We start from the raw sequence: 15,328 nt of genomic DNA, 5'->3' as shown, positions 1-15,328 counted from the left end.
GTTACTATAAGTTGTTTTGGCAGGGGGAGACAGACGGATATGGGGGTGTTGGTGTGATGGTTCCGGAGAAATGGGTGGAATATGTTGTGAATGTTATGAGAGTAAGAGATAGGATATTGGTAGTGAAAATTCTGTTCGGTGGAAAGATAACTGCAATTATATCAGCATATGCTCCACAGGCAGGCTTGGATGAAGTAGAGAAAGATGGATTTTGAGATGATTTAATTCGTGTAGTAGGTGGTATGCGGGATGATGAGAGAGTGGTTTTGGGAGGGGACTTAAATGGTCATGTAGGTGAAGCAGCTCAAGGTTATGAAGTACATGGGGGATGTGCGCATGGTATAAGGAAAGCGGAAGGGGAAAGAATATTCGAGTTGGGGAGGCAACGAACATGATTGTGTGCAACACATCTATCTATCTATAGCCCGACGCCCTAATCCCGCAAAGGGTGGCCGCAGACAAAACGTCTCCAAGTCACTCTGTCACCCACCATTTGACTACCCTCCCCCCAACTCACCCCCCCCTCCCTCATATACCTCTCTACTCCATCCCTCCACCTCATCCTCGGTCTACCTCTCCCTCTCCCTCCCTCCACCTCACCTACATACACCCTCTTAGTCAGTCTTTCATTCTCTTCACATGTCCAAACCACCTCAATGTATTTCTCCTGATCTTCTCAACCACATCCACATCCACCCCACAACGTTCCTTCACTTCTTTATTCGCCAACCTGTCCCTCCACGTCACTTCACATGCTCCTCTCAAGTAATTCATTTCCACTGCTCTCGCTCTTGACTTGTTCCCCTCTTGCAAGGTCCACACCTCGCTTCCATACGTCAGGGTAGGGATCACAGTACTATCATAGAGACTTCTTAACTTCCATACTCACCTCCCTATTTCTCATCACTGCTTTCAGTGTACCAACAATCTTCCTTCCCTGCTGTACCCTTTCACGCACTTCATCCCCCGAAGTTCCATCCTTACCCATCACACTACCCAAGTACTTGAATGTACTCACATTCTCCACATCCTCACCATCCAACCTCACTGCACACTCTTTGACTTCATTCCTCTCAAACACCATAACTTGACTTTTGTTTACATTAACTTTCAGCTTCCTCCTCCAACACACTGTCCCAAATTCATTCACCAAACCTTGCAACTCCCATTCATCTTCACTCAACAATACTGTATCATTAGCAAACTGCAACACTGGAATCTTCCAAATCTCACCCTCATTAGAGCCACCCCCACATCCACTGCCCTACCTTGCACCTCCTTTACAACCCCATCCATGTATATATTAAACAGCCATGGAGACATCACACAACCCTGTTTCAGTCCCACATTGAGATCAAAGAACTCACTCAGCTCACCATCCACTCGCACTGTAGCCCTAGCTCCTTCGTACATACTCTTCACAGCACTCAGCAATTTCCCCTCCACTTCATATATTCTTAATACCTTCCACATACCTTGCCTATCTATTCTGTCATAAGCTTTCTCCAAGTCCATGAAGGCAGCATACACTTTCCTTCTCTTCTCTAGATACTTCTCCACTAAACATCTTAGAACAAATATCTGATCTACACACCCTTTTCCCTTCCTAAATCCCCTTTGTTCTTCTCCAACTAGCTCCTCTGTCATATGCCTAACCTTATCAATGAGTATTCTACCATATATTTTACCAGTCACACTAAGAAGGCAAATACCCCTATGGTTACCACATACTTCTCTCTCTCCTTTTCCTTTGTATAAAGGAACAATTATACCTGATTTCCAGTCCTCTGGAACCCTTCCCTCTTCCCAAGCCAATCTACACAACTTCCATATCCACTCCACAACAATCTCACCCCCATACCTAAGCATTTCACCACACACTCCATCAATTCCTGGGGCCTTTCCCAACTTCATCTTCTTCATCGCTTCCACTACATCCGCCCTACTGATCTCTTCCTCCCTCCTCTCATCTCTTCTTCTCCCAGCCATTCCCCAACCACTTATACTCGCACTGCTCTCATTCTCTACATTCAACAAATCCTCAAAGTGCTCCTTCCATCTCCTCAATTTTTCTCTCTTCTCCACCAACAATCTATTATTCCTATCTTTCACTCCCCTACTACTTCCCCTTTCACACTGCCTTACTTTCTTTACCTCCTTCCAAAACAATTTCTTACTCTCCCTCCATTTCACACTCAGATTCCTCCCAAACTCTTCATCCACTTTCTTCTTACTCTCCTTCACCAGTCTCTTAACCTCCCTTCTCCTGGTCACATATACCTCTCTCTTCTCTCTCTCATCTCCCCTACCTCTACTCACTAACCTTTCACTATATGCCTTCTTCTTTTGTTCCACAGCTCTTTTCACCTTATCATTCCACCATGCTGTCCCTTGCACACCCTTGCATCTCCTCCTCACTCCACAAACCGCCTCACACACTGAGCCTATCACTTCCGTGAATATCTTACATACGTCTTCCACCCCTTCCATCTGCTCTAGCTCATACCTTCCCAATCTTTCTTCCACTATGCTCTTATACTCTGTCATTTTCTCACTATCGTGCAATTTCTCCACTCTACTCACAGAGCTGCTTCCTCCTGTCTTCCCCTTCGTCTCCTCAATCACTTTCTTTGCAGTTCTACCTTGGCCATCACTAAGTGATGGTCTGAGACTCCATTCCCCCACCCTCTCCACACTCTTGCATCCAACACTTGTCTCCTCATTCATTCATCCACACACATGTAGTCTATGATTGCCTTTCGTTCAACATCCTCCTCATTACTCTCCATGTATACCGGTGGATCATCTTATGACGAAAGTAGGTGTTGGCTATTGCCAACCCCTTACAAGCACAGATGTCCACCAAAGCTCTACCATTCCCATCTACTTCAGCTGGCACATCCCACAGACCAACCACTCCATCCACTCGTACATTCCCAACTTTGCCATTCATGTCTCCAATCAACAGCACTCTCTCGCACCTCTCAAACTTGTCCATACACGCTTCTACTCTCGCCCAAAACTCATCTTTCACTCTTGCCACTCGATCCTCTGTCGGGGCATACACACATACAATCGCCCATGCTTGTATACCCACTGTCATCCTCACCCATACAATCCTTGCATCCACTGTTCCATACTCTCTTATATTCCCCTTCCACTTCTTGCTTATCATCAGACATACTCCTTCTCTTGCCCTCTCATTCTCATTGACTCCCACACATATACCTAAACCATATTCCCATTCTCTCACCCTTTCACCTTACCATTTGGTTTCAGTCATTCCACATATATCCACTTCTGCATCCTCAAGCACCTGAACAATCTCTCTTTCTTTCACTTCATCATTCACTCCTCTCACATTCCATGTTCCGACCCTAAGAATGTCCTTTGTCCATTCCTTAGTTGTCAACGTATGGTCCGTCTGGGTCCGAGGCACTTTATTCGCTCTTTTAGTTAGTTCCTTTTACAGGGTGGGGCACTAACCCACCACCAGCCCTTTTAGTCGCCTCGTATGACAAGCAGAGATACTGGGAGAGTATTCTCGAAACCCCCCTACCCCCAGAGGGTAGGAAAAGAGAGAGTAGGTTAATTATGTACGAGTCTGTGGGAATAGCAGTCAGATAGATTATCTTCTGGTTAGGAGGGCTGATAAGAAAAGAGAGAGTAGGTTAATTATGTATGAGTGTGAGGGAAATGGCAGTCAGATAAATTATTTTCTGGTTAGGAGGGCTGGTAGGGGGTTAGTGAGGGATGTTAAGATTATAGGAAGTGAGGAGTGTGTGCAGTAGCACAAACTATTGATTTGTGATATGGTGCTTTAAGAACGAGTGATGAAAAGAGGACCCATGTACCTAGGAGCAAAATATGGAATCTGGAAAACCAAGTAGTAAGGGATGCCTTCTGTAGTGAGATGAGAGTGGTGGCTGAACAGGGAGCTGTAGACAGTGGCATTAACCCCTAAACCACGGAGTTGTTTTGGCTTGAGTTGCGTGTCCCGCAGGCATATTCGTGCTCCAACAGACTCTCTAAAAATATTTGCCAAAAATCAGTTATTAGTCCTAGAATATTATATTTACATTTGCATATGGCACATACCTTTAGCTTTCTCCTGGGATGTTTGTTGACCCTTTGTCGAGTACCGTAGGACTTATGAAGACTTATGAAGTTGGGTAACAAAGTCTCCACTTTACACTTCCTGACACCCCGTAATATGATTACCCCAGCCTGATATTATCACTAGAAACACTATTAATGATTTTCAAATAGTTTGGAATCCATACTAAAAAAAAAAAAAAAACTGTGAAAGCAATGAATATTACGAGCATGTATGACCTTCCCACTTGCTCTCGTTCGCCGCTGGTATTCTGTCATTTATTATTCATAAAAACGGCCATACCACGTTGAGTACACCGCTTCCCGTTCGATCAGCGAAGTTAAGCAACGTTGGGTCTGGTTAGTACTTGGATGGGTGACTGCCTGGGAACACCAGATGCTGTTGGCATCCCTACGTCAAGTGGGGTTGGTGGAGGATTAGTGCCCTTCCCTGTAAAACAATTAACTCTAAGCCCTTGGCCACCCCGTCTGGGATACATGGCGTCTGGCAATGAATGAATGAAAAAACATTCACACTTTATATTTCTATTACTATATAACACTTATATATATCTGCGGTCTTTATCCATAAGTTTCCTTCAGTAATAGTAGTTTATTGTCACTGTAGGCATTCAATTTCTCTTTCAGTAAAATACGTAGCATTCACTTTCTCGTCCTGTATGCTGGCGTTGAGAGCGAATCTGTCACTTTCACTTCCACTCTCACAACTCATAGTATTCATACATGCTAGAGTGAAACTTTCACTTTCATTACTCCTGGTATATATACTCGTATTCTTATATTACTACTCATTTACATTTTTATTTACATTCTCTGTTCTATTTACATTATTTACATTTCTATTTTATTTACACTGTGTTATGCACTGTCACTTGCAGTAACTTATAAAACTATTTTCCACTGTTCATTTATATTTACATTCATTGCTTTCACTTGCTGTTTACACATTATGTACACATTATTTACATTTCCACTTGCACTGTTTTACTCACCAGAAAGATCGTAGTCACTGTCCATCATTTTCATTGATAAATTAGCCAGTTCACGTTCCACAGCAGTCACTTAGCCCTTTACCCCTTTCCACACGAGGTTTAGTAGGGGTAGATGTCACAGGGCCCTTTGCATGGGGCTAAAAAGCGGCGGAATTGGACAGGCGCGAATCCGACGTGGTTTCACCTTGAAAGACAACAGTAAACTGAATGCTGTGATGGCCTAGGGGAAGTGCAACGTTGCCAATATCAGCGTGGTGACAGCTGCTAATATATACGCTATGAAATGATTGGCAGGAAATCTAGACAATACATAATAAATTTGGTAGTTCCAGGTGAATGTAAATATCACTTAGGCTTCTCCCTTCCTTTCTTATATATAATTTTATTATGAGAATAGATCTATCTATCTATCTATTGCCAGACACCTCAATCCCGTTCGGGGTGGCCACAAACAAATCGCCTCCACGTCGCCCTGTCCCCCGCCATTTCACTGCCCTGCTCCCAACTGACACCCCCCTCTCTCATATACCTCTTCACCCCATCGCTCCATCTCATCCTCGGTCTCCCCCTCCCTCTTCCTCCCTCCACCCCACTCACATACACTCTCTTCGTCAGTCTCTCACCCTCCATCCTCTCCACATGGCCAAACCACCTCAGTGTGTTCCTCATGATGCTTCTTGTCACATCCACATCCACACCACAATGCTCCTTTATATCCTCATTCGTCAGCCTGTCTCTCCATGTGACTCCACAGGCTCCTCTTAAATAACTCATTTCCACTTCTCTCACTCTTGACTTGTGTCCTTCCAACAACGTCCAAGCTTCACTTCCATACGTTAGAGTTGGTATCACAATACTGTCATGTAGTATCTTTTTCACTTCTATGCCCACTTCCCTGTTTCTTATCACTGCTTTCAAAGAACCAGCAACCTTTCTTCCCTGCTGTACCCTTTCAAGCACTTCACCCTCCAAACCTCCATCCTTACTCATCACACTACCCAAGTACTCAAATGTACTCACATTTTCCAATTCCTCACCATCCAACCTCGCTGTACATTCACTGACTTCACCTCTCTCAAAGACCATCACTTTACTCTTCCCTACATTCACCTTTAGATTCTGTTTCTTACACACTCTCCCAAACTCATCCACCAAGCCTTGCAGCTCCCCTTCATCTTCACTCAACAACATAGTATCATCTGCAAACAATAGTACAGGGAGTTTCCAAACACTACCCTCTCTCACCAGGGCCACTCCAACATCCACTACCCTACCTTGTACCTCTTTTATTACCCCATCCATATACAGACTGAACAGCCATGGAGACATGACACATCTCTGTTTCAACCCAACCTTCAAAGAGGAAAATTCACTTAGTTCACCATCCACACGCACTGCAGCCTTCGCACCATCGTACATACTCTTCACAGCATTCAACAACTTCTGATCTACTCCATATATTCCTAATACTTTCCACAAGCCTTGTCTATCCAACCTGTCATATGCTTTCTCCAAATCCATGAAAGCCACATACAACTTCTTTCCCTTCTCTAGAAACTTTTCCACTAAAGATCTAAGAATGAATATCTGATCTACACAACCTCTTTCCTTCCTAAAGCCTCCCTGTTCTTCTCCAAGTAATTCCTCTGATCTTTCTCTAACTCAGTCAGTAAGTATCCTACCATACACTTTTCCTGTTATACTAAGAAGACAAATGCCCCTATGATTACCACACACTTCTTTTTCCCCTTTTCCTTTGTACAAGGGAATAATTATACCTGACTTCCAATCCTCCGGGACTCTACCTTCCTTCCAGGCCAATCTGCACATCTTCCACATCCATTCTACTGCTATCTCTCCCCCATGCTTCAGCATTTCACCACTTACTTCATCAATTCCTGGGGCCTTCCCCAATTTAATTTTCTTCATTGCTTCCACAACTTCTATCCTACTGATTTCTTCCTGTCTTCTCACCTCCCTCCTTCTCCCAGCCATTCCCCAGCCACTTATACTCACATTACTTCCATCCTGTATGTTCAACAATTCCTTGAAGTTTTCTCTCCATCTGCTCACTTTTTCTCCCTTCTCCACTAGTAATCTACCATTTTTATCTTACCCTCCCCTGCTAACCTCACTTCCACCCTGTCTTACTCTCTTCACCTCTTTCCAGAACATTTTCTTACAGTCTCTCCACTTTACACTCAGATTCCTTCCAAATTCCTCATCCACTCATCTCTCTTACTAATCTTTTCACCTCTCTCTTTCATTCTACATATAACTCCTTTTCCGCCTCTCAACTTCTTCCACGCCCCTATTTCTCATTCATTCATTGTATGCTTTCTTCTTTTGTGCCACAGCCTGTCTCACCTCTTCAGTCCACCACTCTGTTCCTTGCACCCCCCTCCGTCTTCTCTTCCTCCCACACACCACATCACATGTTGCACATATTTCTTCTGTAAATATCCTGCACACACCTTCCACAGCCCCCATCTCCTCCAATTCATATTTACCCAATCGTTCCTCCACTTCTCTCTTATACTCTGTCTTTTTCTCATCCTCTTGTAACCTTTCCACTCTTCTTGGAACTACTCCTTCCTCTCATCTTTCCCTTCTTCTATTCCTCCATCTTTCTTGGATCCTAATTCTGACCACCACCAAGTAGTGGTCAGAAAGTCCACTCCCCCAACCTCTATAAGCACTTGCATCCGTTACACATCTTCGCATCCTTTCATCCACACACACATAATCAGTCATTGCCTTCCTTTCATTCAGTTCACCACCCACCCTTCTCATCACTCGCCATGTATACCTGTGGATCATTTTATGCCTGAAGAGGGTATTGGCTATCACCAACCCCCTCCCAGCACAAATGTCCACTAATGCACTGCCATTCTCATCTATCTCAGCAGGCACACCCCACTCACCAACTATTCCGTCCACCTTCACATTCCCTACTTTACCATTCATATCACCGATCAAAAACACTCTCTCATTCCTTCCAAACTTTTCCATGCACACTTTCACATTTGTCCCGAACTCTTCTCTCACTCTGCTTTCATGCACTTGCGTTGGCGCATACACACACACAATCGCCCACATTTGTATTCCAACTTTCAACTTTACCCACACAATCCTTGACCCAACTGATCCATACTGTCTTATGCTCTTCTTCCATCTTTTTCTCACAACTATACATACTCCTTCCTTTGCCCTCTCATTCTCACTTACTTCTGCACATATACCCCATCCATACTCCCATTCTCTCACACTTTCTCCTCTCCATTTTGTTTCAGTTATTCCACATACATCCACTTTCGCACCCTCAAGCACCTGGACAATCTCTCTGTCTTTCACCTCATCATTCATTCCTCTTATATTCCATGTAGCCATTACCAAGTCCTTTGTCCGGTCCTGGGTCGTCATCGTTAGGTCAGTCCTTGTCCGAGGCTTCTTGTTTGTTTTTTTGGTTAGTTGTTTTTCGGGGAGTGGCACTAACTCTCCGCCAATCCTTTTAGTCGCCTTTTACGAAAAGCAGGGATACTGGGGGAGTATTCTTGAAAACCTCCCGCACCCCCAGGGTAGATTATACAGCATATTTGAAGGGGAAATCTATCTATCTATATACCTAGGCTGCTTCCCCCAAGGAAAGGGAGGTAGCCGAGACAGGACAACACACTCCCCATTTACTCATCCATTCAAACACATTCATTCGCATCTTAGCCCCAAAGGGGAGAACGGACAGATCCTCACCGCACCCCACCGCACAAGGGTCAACTGCGCAATTCAATCAGTGATATCCGCAGCAGGGCCTGACAGCAGAGCTGGTTTACCCCTCACATCATAACAGACTCATCCCCATACCCGCATCTGACCTGAAATAGCTGATCAGACCAAATGTGGGAGAATATCCCCTCAGGGCTGCGTCATCACTTATTCACAATTTCTCTCCATTTATTTCTGTCACGCACAGCCACTCTTCCTTGCTCAACAGACATCCCCCTCGCATCCAGCGCTCTCTTCACACTGTCCATCCATCCCATTCGTGGTCTTCCTCACAACCTTACACCTCTCACATCAGATCTAGTTATCTTTTTCACCAATCGCTCATTATCCATTCTCTCCATATGCCCAAACCATCGCAACACCCTCTGCTCAACCCTACCAGCCATCTCCCAAACAACTCCAGTTCTCCTTCGCACTTCATCATTCCGCACTCGATCCATATGCGTCACTCCACACATACTCCTCAAGGGGAAATAAACAGGGAAAATTAGCGAACGAGTGCACATGAGGTGTTGTCAGGTGATAATTAGCAATTCCAGGTGCATGGCACTATCACTTACCTTATTTCTTTTTTGTATATATTATTTGGTATAAGAATAGGGCATAGGGCTTATTTCAATGGATGAAATCAGTGGTTAATTCCAGGGAAGATTTACTTACGCAGCGTGGCTGGGCAGGCGAGAGGAGAGGGTAATGGAGAGGAGGTAGGGAGGGGAGTCAAGAACGGGGAGAAATGGCTAAATTGTCAACAATGGATGGGAGTACAGATGAGATTAGGAGTGCTTATTAGTGTTGGACATTGGCAGTACTGATAGATGATACAAGCCACCACTTGAAAGCCTGGGCGAATTCAAAATAACACAGAATCACAAAAGTGACGCCCCACGGTTAAGGGGTTAATGAACAGTACAGAGCCCTCAAGAACAACCTCTTGAGAGTTACTGATGTAATATGCGGTTGGACAAGAGGACTATCAAGACATAAAATAACTTGGTGGTGGGATGAGGGGTGTAGAAGCTGCAGTAAAGGAGAAAAGAAGGCTTTTCCGGGAATGGAAGAAGGGTAGTAACAAGGAGGAATACTTGGCTGCCAAGCGTAGGGCTAGAAGAGAGGTATATAGAGCGAAATCTGAGTCACAGAGACTTTTACTTGATAACCTAAATCATGGGGAAAGGAAAAATATAATATTTAAGGTGGTAAATCAGATGAAGATGGATAATCAGGATATTATAGGTGAGCAGTGTGTAAAGAATGATGAAGGAAGGGTAGTAGTGAACAGTGGGGATATTAAAGATGCATGGAGAGAGCATTATAGCTGGTTTTGATTCATGAAGAATGATGAAGGAAGGGTAGTGGTGAACAGTGAGGATATTAAAGATACATGGAGAGAGCATTATAACCGGTTGTTGAATGAGGAGTATGACTGGGACAGGGAAGGTTTGGAGCCAGCAGATCCAGTGTTTGGCCCTTGTCCTTTGATTGATACTGCTACTGTGAGTGAGGCAATAGGCAGGATGAGGGTGGGGAAGGCAGCAGGTGTATCTGGGTTGACTGCTGAAATGTTGAAGGCCTCAGGCGATACAGGGGTGAGGTTAGTCACTGACCTGATAAATAGGATTATTTATGAGTGTGTTGTCCCAGATGATTGGCTGAAGAGTGTAATTGTAAATGTGTATAAAGGGAAGGGTGATGACCTGGAAAGAGGAAATTATAGAGGTATAAAGCTTTTAGATCAGATAATGAAGGTAATGGAGAGAGTTTTAGAAGGTATGATTAGAGAAAGAGTGAATATTGATGAGATGCAGTTTGGGTTTATGCCAGGCAGGGGGACCACTGATGCTATATTCATTGTTCGACAGCTTCAGGAAAAATGTATTGGTAGGAGAAGGGATCTTTATTTTGTTTTTGTTGATTTGGAAAAGGCCTTTGACAGAGTCCCTAGAGAGGTGGTGAAGTGGGCAATGAGAAAGCTTGGCTTGGAGGAGTGGCTGGTTAGGGTGGTTATGGCTATGTATGTGGGTGCTCACACCCAGGTAAGAGTGAATGGAGATTTGAGTGATGAGTTTTCCATGAATGTTGGTGTGCATCAGGGGTCAGTCTTGAGTCCCATATTGTTTATCATGGTACTTGAAGCCCTTTCATGTGACTTTAGAAACGGACTCCCGTGGGAGTTGTTGTATGCTGATGATTTGGTGTTGATTGCAGAGAACGAAAGGGTGGCGGAGGAAAGGTTTAGAAAGTGGAGAGATGGTATGGGGCACAAGGGTTTAAGGGTAAATGCAGATAAAACAAAAGTGATGATGTCTAGGGTTGGTGGCGGTACTGTCAAAGACGAGGGAGAGTGACCCTGTGCATTTTGCCACAAGGGCGTGGGAAGTAATTCCATCTTGTGCGGTGTTTGTGATAAATGGGTGCATAAGAGATGTAGTGGTATCAGAGGTAGACTGCGAGATAATGCTGATTTTATGTGAACGACGTGTCGGGGTGAGCAGGTGGAGATTGTCAGCCGTGAAAGGATTGAATTTGCTGGTGAATCTCTTGAGTGTGTGAAAGAGTTTTGTTATCTGGGAGACATGTTGTGTGCTGGAGGTGGGGCTGTAGCTAGCTCTGTGGCTAGGGTGAGAAGTGGTTTGAAGAAGTTCAGGGAGCTCTTGCCTCTCCTGACATTGAGAGAACTCTTCCTACGTGCTAAGGGGTCTTTGAATGCAGCATGTGTTAGGAGTGTAATGTTGTATGGTAGTGAGACCTGGGCAGTGAAGGGGGAAGATATTCGCTGACTCAGACGTACAGAAATGACAATGATTAGGTGGATGTGCAGTGCGTCCCTGAGTCCAAGGCCTGGAGGGGCTGGGTTTACGATGGAAGAGCTGAGAGGTAGGATGGGACTGGAGTGTATTGGTGTTGTGATGAGGAGAGGTAGATTGAGATGGTTTGGACATGTGGAGAGAATGGGGGATGATAATTGGGTGGGGAAGGTGAGAAGTGTTAATATTGGTGGTGGTGTTATGAGGGATAGACCGAGAAAGACATGGGACGAGGTCATTAAGTGTGACCCCAGGGTTAAGGGACTGAACAGGGAGGCTGCAGTGGATCGTGCAGTGTGGAGAGCCGCCATTAGGTGACCAAGACTGACACATGCAAGCATGTTGGAGCCTTTAAAAACGGAAATGAAAACGTTGTTGAATGAGGAGTTGGACTGGGACAGGGAAGGTTTGGAGCCAGCAGATCCAGTGTTTGTCCCTTGGCCTTTGATTGATGCTGCTACTGTGAGTGAAGCAATAGGCAGGATGAAGGTGGGGAAGGCAGCAGGTGTGTCGGGGTTGACTGCTGAAATGTTGAAGGCCTTAGGAGATATAGGGGTGAGGTTAGTCACTGACCTGATAAATAGGATTATATATGAGTGTGTTGTCCCAGATGATTGGTTGAAGAGTGTAATTGTAAATGTGTATAAAGGGAAGGATGATGTCCTGGAAAGAGGAAATTATAGAGGTATGAAGCTTTTAGATCAGATAATGAAGGTAATGGAGAGAGTTCTAGAAGGTATGTTTAGAGAAAGAGTGAATATTGATGAGATGCAGTTTGGGTTTATGCCAGGCAGGGGGCTCACTGATGTCATATGCATTGTTCGACAGCTTTAGGAAAAATATATTGGGAAGAAAAGGGATCTGTATGTTGTTGTTGTTGATTTGGAAAGGCCTTTGACAGAGTCCCTAGAGAGGTGGTGAAGTGCGCAGTGAGAAAGCTTGGCTTGGAGGAGTGGCCAGGGTGGTTCTGGCTATGTATGTGGGTGCTCGCACCCAGGTAAGAGTGAATGGAGATTTAAGTGATGAGTTTTCTGTGAACGCTGGTGTGCATCAGGGGTCAGTTTCGAGTCCCATGTTGTTTATCATGGTACTTGAAGCCCTCTCACGTGACTTGAGAAACGGACTCCCGTGGGATATGTTGTTTGCTGATTATTTGGTATTGATTGCAGAGAACGAAAGGGAGGCGGAGGAAAGATTTAGGAAGTAGAGAGATGGTATGGGGCACAAGGGCTTAAGGGTAAATGGAAATAAAACAAAAGTGATGATATCTAGTGATTGGTTGCGGTACTGTCTAAGACGAGGGAGAGTGGCCATGTGCAGTTTGCCATATGGGCGTGGGAAGTAATTCCATCTTGTGCATTGTTTGTGATAAATGGGTGCACAAGAGATGTAGTGGTATCAGAGGTAGACTGTGAGATAATGCTGATTATATGTGTCCTACGTGTCGGGGAGAGCAGGTGGAGATTGTCAGGCGTGAAAGGATTGAACTTGCTGGTGAGTCTCTTGAGTGTGTGGGAGAGTTTTGTTATTTGGGAGACATGTTGTTTGCTGGAGGTAGGGCTGGAGCTAGCTCTGTGGCTATGGTGAGAAGTGGTTGGAAGAAGTTCAGGGAGCTGTTGCCTCTCCTGATATTGAGAGGACTCTCCCTACATGCTAAGGGGTCCATGTATGCAGTATGTGTTAGGAGTGTAATGCTGTATGATAGTGAGACCAGGTCAGTAAAGGAGGAGGATATTCACAGGCTCAGACATAAAGAAATGACAATGATTAGGTGGATGTTCAGTGCATCCCTGCGTGCAAGGTCTGGGGGAGCTGGTTTACGATGGAAGAGTTGAGAGGTAGGATGGGACTGGAGTGTATTGATGCTGTGATGAGGAGAGGTAGATTGAGATGGTTTGGATATGTGGAGAGGATGGGGGATGATAATTGGGTGAGGAAGGTGCAAATTGTTAATACTGGTGCTGGGGTTGTGATGGGTAGACTTAGAAAGACATGGGACGAGGTCATTATGTGTGACAGTTAAGGGACTGAACAGAGAGGCTGCAATAGATCGTTCAGCATGGAGGACTGCCATTAGGTGACCAAGGCCGACGCATGCAATCATGTTGGAGCCTTCAAAAACGAAAACGAAAATTAAAAGCGTGCAGTGTAATGAACATTGTACAATGGTAAGAAATTAGAATTCAGAGTGCAAAGACTTACGTGCAGAGTGCAACACTGGTTACAGGAAAGTACAATAGAGCACAAGTGAGAAAAGAATGCGCAGTGTTAAGAAATTAGAATTCAGAGTGGAGAGACTTAAGTGCAGAGTGCAACACTGGTTGCAGGAAAGTGCAATAGGGCGTAAATGAGAAAAGAATGTGCATTGTTAAGAAATTAGAATTCAGAGTGCAAATGACTTAGTGCAGTGCAAGACTTGATTACTGTAGGTGCTTCAGGTGCACCCTTTTACTGACAATAGAGCACAAGTGAGAAAAGAATGTCTAGTGTTAAGAAATTAGAATTCAGAGTGCAAAGACTTACGTGCAGAGTGCAACACTGGTTACAGGAAAGTACAATAGAGCACAAGTGAGAAAAGAATGCGCAGTGTTAAGAAATTAGAATTCAGAGTGGAGAGACTTAAGTGCAGAGTGCAACACTGGTTGCAGGAAAGTGCAATAGGGCGTAAATGAGAAAAGAATGTGCAATGTTAAGAAATTAGAATTCAGAGTGCAAATGACTTAGTGCAGTGCAAGACTTGATTACTGTAGGTGCTTCAGGTGCACCCTTTTACTGTCAGAATCTGAGAGGAGGTGGGTTATTCATCAGGATGACCATTGACTTGTTGTAAGTACCCAGAATAATGTTAAATAGTGTGCTGTATTTTCCTTACTCGCCTCTAAAACCTCATTCTCTGATTCCTTCATATTTATTTCACTTTTTTATGTCCCTTATTGGTGTGAATAGGCCCTTAAATAGGTGCTATGCATGTCTGGTAGGGAGTTATATACAGTACCCTCGTGTCCAACACGGTAATATTGTCATGCACAGGTCCCGTGTTGGACCAAAAACGTGTTGGACAAACAACAGAGCTTATGGGGAAAAATGAATTATGTCAGCAACCCTAAGAAAAGTCACCCTAAATACCTACTGTATACCTTTACATATATTGGTACTGCTGTAATTATAATAAATGGTGCTGTACTATGAATGATAACTAACCTTTTAGGATAGTGTTGGTGGGCTTGCTGGGATTGGAAGGTGGTATCCGAGGCTGTAGGTAGACCTACTGGGTCCCCGGAGGATGGCTGCTGGCGTCACTAGCGGGTAATGGTTGCTGCTCCTCCTCAACTTCCCTCATAAATCCTGCGAAATCACACTCAGAATCACTATCCTCATCCACATCCATGGAAGGCCCTGCTTCTGCCTATCCTAGCACTCCGTAAGCCTTCACTGCTGCCAGGATCTTGTCTTGGTTTTTTATTATGGTCCTCACGCTGGCTTCATTCACGTCATAGGCCTTGGTGATGTCCACTTTCCTCTCCCTTTTCTTCTTCCTCTCGATGATTTCTAGTTTGGTGGCCTGAGGGAGGTGCCGCCTCTTCTTGGGGCTCTCAGAAGGCTTCCTAGGCATCATGAGCAGGATAAAATGCA

At 44.6% G+C, this 15,328-nt stretch overlaps 1 protein-coding gene and 1 non-coding gene across 2 annotated transcripts in view; both read left to right on the top strand.

Moving 5' to 3' along the window:
• The window catches only part of nonC (serine/threonine-protein kinase Smg1), a 1,312,439-nt gene that overhangs the window by 1,239,126 nt on the left and 57,985 nt on the right, over positions 1–15,328 (top strand). The window lies entirely within an intron of this gene.
• On the top strand, positions 4,386–4,504 carry LOC145414816 (5S ribosomal RNA). Its single transcript, XR_013899968.1, has one exon. It is a non-coding gene; the product is annotated as a 5S ribosomal RNA (ribosomal RNA).

The sequence above is a fragment of the Coenobita brevimanus genome, chromosome 100 (assembly GCF_032717465.1).
Source record: "Coenobita brevimanus isolate Jiangsu-jjx chromosome 100, ASM3271746v2, whole genome shotgun sequence".
Classification (NCBI taxonomy): domain Eukaryota; kingdom Metazoa; phylum Arthropoda; class Malacostraca; order Decapoda; family Coenobitidae; genus Coenobita; species Coenobita brevimanus.
Note: the sequence above shows the minus strand (reverse complement) of the source record. Positions and strands in the feature narration are given on the sequence as shown.